Source organism: Cheilinus undulatus, linkage group 10 (assembly GCF_018320785.1).
Source record: "Cheilinus undulatus linkage group 10, ASM1832078v1, whole genome shotgun sequence".
Lineage (NCBI taxonomy): Eukaryota > Metazoa > Chordata > Actinopteri > Labriformes > Labridae > Cheilinus > Cheilinus undulatus.
The window spans coordinates 46,892,580-46,898,866 of NC_054874.1; the positions used below are offsets into that span (position 1 = coordinate 46,892,580).

Below are 6,287 nucleotides of genomic sequence, written 5' to 3' on the forward strand. Positions count from 1 at the left end.
AATGAGTGTAGATTAATGACAATAATAAAGTTTAATCAGGCTGTAACATAAGGAATCTGAACCTCTACTGCATGGATATATTTCACATCTGGGAAAGCTCCTATATATAACGTTTGGGAACAGCTGGTCTTGTCAAAAAGCTCTTGGAAGGTGATTGGAGGAACATTCTGTCTGTCACATTCATGACGGGCCAATCAGAGCAACAAAGTGACATTCTGTGCATGCACTACTCTTTAGCTACCACTGCTGTAGATTGTTAACGGCGGAGCTTCTCGTTGAGTTTAACTTGATGCCATGGCCGGTCGGGAGATGTGCAAAAATATCTTCTCTATCAAGACAAGCTTTCAGTGTGGCTCTTTGCTCTTGTTTAGAAAGAAATCCAGTCCAGCTCTGATTAAACTGCCACTTTCATACTTTCTTTAAGATGCCTTTTGCCATTAAATGCCACTTTTCCCCTTTGTTTGCCAATTGATTCCCAATTTTTACTGCTTTTTGCCCATTTTAGTCAAATTTTACTCATTTTTTAACCACGTTTTTGACACTTTTTCACTGTTTGGCCACCCTTTACTCATTTTTTGTCACTTCTCAGCCACTTTTGACACTACTCTCTCAGTTTTTGCCACCTTCCTCCCAGAATTTGTCATTTCATGCACACGTTTTACCCATTTTTGCCCCCTTTCACTGATTTTTGTTGCCACTTTAACCTATTTTTGCCACTTTTCACCACATGGCCCTTGCAAAGGCATTTTTCCACAGTTTGGCTCTTTGGTTGAGCAGGTTGAGTGACACTGGCCTAGGCTGTCGCAGATGCTTGTGTTATCATTTGCAAGTATGCTCCCTCTTTAATTCCTTATTTCACTAATTTGTGTATCAATTTAATCATCTAATTACCAACACAGTCATTACGTGTTGCATCGCCTCTGTCTAAACTGTTTAATGAATTATGTATATTAAATTTACTGCTTTAATTAAACATTATTTTCACTCACTGACCTAATGAGGGTCTTGTTTATTTAACTACAGCTGTGTTACTTTATTAATCCACACATTTAATCAATCAATTAGTTTCTCTTTCAGCTGCTGCATTCATTCATTTTAATCTGTCATACATGAGTTCCTTCAGTCATACACTCTTTGTCATTGTTTAATGGTTTTCTACCCCCATGGTTCAGTTATTCATATCCATTATTTAGACTCAGCATTGATTATTTCTCTCAGACGTCATCTGTTCATCCTGTCATTCCTGCAGTAGAGAATCTCTGTGGCATCTCAGTTTTCTGCTCTGTTGACACTCTCAGACAGCCAAGCAGACCGCCTCATGTATCCATGTGTACTAAATAAACCGAGTGTGCATCCCTATGCATGAGTGTAGCCTGGGAGAGAATGTGAGCAGCGCAGCAACAACAGCTTGCCTTGTCTTTGGTCGACGATGAGCTAATGAAGAAAATGGAGCGCACCAAGACTCGCTTCTGGATGTTTACACAGACAGAATTATTCCGCCATCTAAAGCTCTGAGGGAGACTCTCTTTAGACTTTCAGTATTTTTCCTTCTAAATGATGAAATTATGATGGTAGTTTTAACTCAAATAAAGGAACAAAACTCTACATCTTTTTCCACTTATGCAGACACATTTGGAATAATGTACCAAGGTTGACAGTTAAATCATTTTATCATATCTGGATTCTTTAGGATGGATTCAAATTAAGGACCTGGACCTGGATCTGAGCATACTTGACCCCAAAGTCCGGTTCATCTGATCGGATTGAACACAAGCGTACCGTACTGGGACAGTGTGCCTCAGTCCTAATGAAGAGGTGGCCTCAAGTGTGACTTACATGTACTCTGGCATGGTATGTGGGAGATGTTATTACAGCTGTGGTCGAGGACTGGGCACTCTGGGACAGAGGTGTACAGTCGATCCAAATGTCTCCTGTCTCTTTAAATTCCGGCATATTTCATCCTCTGAGCTGCAGGGTAGAAGAGGAAGAAACAGGATAGTTGGCATCTCTGAAATAATAAAATCATCCACAGTGGCCTTCATGATGGACTCCACTGTCCACACAGAGAATTAACTAATGTTGACCTTACTGGTAGTCATAGTTGTCTCTCCTTTCTTGGAACATTTCATGAGACTTTTATCACATACGCTATCAACACAATTTTGATTCATCCATCCATCCACCCATCCATCCATCTTCTATTTATCTGGAGCTTTGCTGCAGTTTCATAAGACTAAGGAAGTTGACTCTCACATTCCTCATGCTGTAACATTTCCTAATTCCTGCCGGGGGATACCACGACATTCCAGGCCAAGGGAGATACTGCTGCTTTCGGACCAAAACTTTGTGTCTCCATAAATCCCAACTTTCAGGGAGTGAAACAAACATGTTTTTTCCCCAAGTAATTTTAAAACTGAACGGTGATAGCCAGCATATTTTTGACACTTTTAGATTGCTGTAAAGCATGTAAACCCCCCTGACAGCTTTAAATTGTGGCCATTGGAGGGATTTGGGAAAATAAAATTTAAAATAATGAAAAATGGAGATACGAGTTCTGCTCCCAGTTGGACATACCAGGAAGACCCCGCCATGGGGGCCATCCCGATCAGATGTCTGAACCACCTGGACTGATTCCTCCCAGTGTAAAGTTGCAGCCGCTCTACTCCAAGCTCCTTACTCTGTCTCTGAGGCTGATCCCAACCACACTCCAGAGAAATCTAATTTCAACTGCTTGTGTCTGCAAGCTCATTCTTCCAGTCATTACCCAGAGCTCATGACCATAGGTGAGGGTTGGAAAGAAGATCGACCGTTAAATTGAAGGCTTTAGCTTACAGCTGAGGTCCCTCTTCACCATGACGGTCCAGCAGAACGCCATCAATTCTGCCGATGCTGCACCGATCTGTCTGTTAATGTCACGGTCCACTCTACCCTCACTGGTGAACAAGACCCTGAGATACTTGAACTCATTCACTTGGGGGAAAAAAAAATCAGTGACAGAGCCCTTTTATGGATTACATTTTAAAGGTACAAATTCAGTCTTATATTTGGTTCATGCTTTTTCTAGTCTAGATCAATATTTTTCTACATTCTAGTGGAATTATTCATTGTATTGAACTGAACTAACCTCCTAGACAGGTAAACAGAATAAATCATGTTTATTGATTAAATTATAGTGCATAAATTTTCATGTAGGAAAATGCACCACCATACACTAAAGTCCATCTTTCTGTCCACATAAAACTATGATAAAAGGCCACGGCGCCCCTGGTGGTGCTTGATGATCATGAACTGAAAGGAAGATTTTGAGGCTCTTAAGACAAGGATTCTCAACGTTGGGGTCGGCAGACACTGAGAGGGGGTCTCCAGAAGCCTTAATAAACTAAGAACACTGAATGACACTGTTGGCTCTTTACATCAATTTTGCCTAATTTCAAACCCTTTCCACCACTTTTTTCTGCCAGTTTTTCCCACTTTTAAACCAAATCTTGAAACTCTCTGCATATTGTTGGCTCTGTTTAAACATTATTGCTACTATTAACCCCTTTTACCACTTTTAAAGCCACATTTTACAGTTTGACATGCCAAATTTTGACAGTTTCTGGCCTTTTCTGCCTCAGCTAACCTTTCTTGACAGTTTATATCAATTATCATCCCATTTCACCAAATTTCCACCTATTTTGCCACTTTAATGCCATTTTAGTCACTTTTGAATCACCTTTTACCACTTAATATGCCCATTTTATACCACTTTAACCCATTGTTGCCATCTTTTGGTTATTTTTTGCCACCTCTTTTGGCATTTCTAAGCCTTTTCTGCTACTTTTAAATTCTAATTTCACCACCTTTCCCACCATTTTTTGCCATTATTAATCCATTTTAGCTATTCTTTAACTTTTTAAAAGGGGTCCTTACTACACAAATGAATTAAAACTTGTTTCATTGATAAGAGGGGTTATTCATGTGAAATCTTAAATACCACAGCTTAACTTTACAATGGACCATGATTTTGCAGGCCCCTAGTTTGGCAGAGCCCCAGAAAGCTCCCCCATTTTTCCCCTACTGGGCGGCCTTTTGTCTGCACATGACTTTTCTTGAATGTGCATGGCTGTGTTCAGCCACCCTCAGGTGCAGTGGGGTTCCCTGGTCTCTGGTGCCTTTATTTTGGGGTCGAGGGCTGAAAAGGTTCAGAAACCCTGTCTTAAGAAGACATCATTCAGTCTGACCTACAAAATGCATACATTTAAATTACCTAAGAAATGCATGTCCAGCCATGCAGACTGGGCTGACTTAATGCTAATTGACACATTAGTATAAAAACAACACATATAACTTGATTACATACACAGTGATGGGTATGTTAAGGCCCAAGGTAGTGTTATTTGCTATGCACGGGCTGAATTCAGGACTACTAATGATGTTAAACTTGACCTGACCATTCTTCTTTTTCTCCTTGTGTCCTCATTTTTCTTTGCATCCTCTCATCTGTAACTTTCCCACATCTTTCTACTTGTTTCCTGGTGTTTTATCAGAAATAACCATCTCTTTCTGTGCCTATTTGATGTCTTCAATCTCTTTTCCTTTTCTCTTTTCATTGCCCCACTGTTGACATCTTTTTCTCCTCCCTGGTAAACGACGTCCTCTTTTAGTTTCTTTTTTATCCTCCCTCCTTTCTTTTCCATTATCTTTTGACCTTCTCTCCTCCTCGCTCTGTTTCTCCATCCCCCTCGTTAACATCTCCTCTTCCCCCTTCCTTTCTCCTCAATGACGGACCATCTGGCCTCAGCCAGGCATTTTTTAATGGCTTCATCACGGGCCGGGGGATGCTGCTGAAGCAAGAGCAGTGATTGGCTGAGGAGCCAGGCCGTCCCCTAACCCTGAGAATTTGGGCAATCCTCCTCGGAGAGGCGACATCTACAGTTACAGAGCCGTTCAACAGTTTAACAGGCACGACAGCTGCAACACATGCAAAACCTCCACTGCTCTCTGCTGACTGAAAACTGCATAATTCACTTTAAACATGCTTTAAAATGCATTTAGCACCATCTGGCATTGTTGTATTATGATGGAAGACATTCAGACTGCACTGACAGGAGAGTTAAGTTAGGGTAATTGGACCAAAAGTGACAGATTCATTTGGCAACAACGCTGCATTTAAGTCTTTATAATGTCAGCTCAAAAGGCTATTTGTTGATTTTTTTTTTTTAAATGGTTGAGCTATACAGCGTAAAATGAATGAATTGCATTGAATGCAATTCAGTCAGAGACACTCTTGTCCCACATTTAACCATTTATTGCAAAATGGATAGACACTTTTATTTTGTGGAGAAGACTATGCTCCAAAGATGCACTCTGGGTTTGTCAGGTAGCATATTGTGACTTTCCAGGGAGCTAGAAAACTAGAAAGCTAGAAACCTAACCTTGCAAAGCAGATGGATACTGTAACGATATGCCGGACCAAAGGACCCAAAAGCAGACACAGGAATCAAGCACTTTCAAGTCCGTTTAATCAGGAAAAAGGTTCGATACACGGGAGGTCAAAACAAGCAGGCAGAGGTACAAAAAACGGCAGGCTAACTCGGAAACTAGGACGGGAAACTGGGTCAAATAAATCACGAAGGTCAATCAGAAGTAAGGCTCGAAGGAATTGGACACAAAGGAAACAAGACGATCTCGCACAGCAGACAGGGAGTGAATGAGCTAAATACACGAGGAGGGGAACACTCAGCCGGGGATCACCAGGTGCAGTCACTCGACAATCAACACAGGTGAGACACATGAGGATGATCAGGACACAGGGAAACAGGTAGGGATGGGCAGGAAGGAGTGATCTGGAAAAGAGACACAAGGTAAGTATCCAAAATAAAACAGGAAATGACAGACTAGAAACATGAGGGAAAAAGTAACTTAACTAGGTCAACCTGGAGATGTGACAGTACCCCCCCCTCCACGGCTGGCTCCAGACGGCCCAGGAACATCAGGATGTTCATTGTGGAAGTTTTTGATGAGCTCTGGGTCCATGATGTCTCTAGCGGGGACCCAGGAGCGCTCTTCAGGGCCATAACCCTCCCAATCCACCAGACTCTTCTTCTGGCGGCTAGCAACTTTTTGACGGTGTAAACTCTTTCTCCATCAACGAAACGGGGGGGAGGAGGGGGCTTGGAGGTGGGGACCAGAGGGCTGGATTTGGCGGGTTTAAGTTGACTGACGTGGAATGCAGGATGGACTCTCATGGTTCTGGGTAGTTTTAGTTGGACAGTTACAGGATTAATAACTTTGGAAATAGGAAA

General features: G+C 41.8%; 1 long non-coding RNA gene across 1 annotated transcript; it reads right to left on the reverse strand.

Moving 5' to 3' along the window:
- Positions 1 to 5,482: 5,482 nt before the first annotated feature.
- LOC121516630 lies at positions 5,483 to 6,072 on the reverse strand. The gene is made up of 2 exons (XR_005992501.1): positions 5,919 to 6,072; positions 5,483 to 5,828 (listed from the first exon to the last, which is right to left on the reverse strand). It is a non-coding gene; the product is annotated as an uncharacterized LOC121516630 (long non-coding RNA).
- Between the last annotated feature and the right edge of the window lie 215 nt (positions 6,073 to 6,287).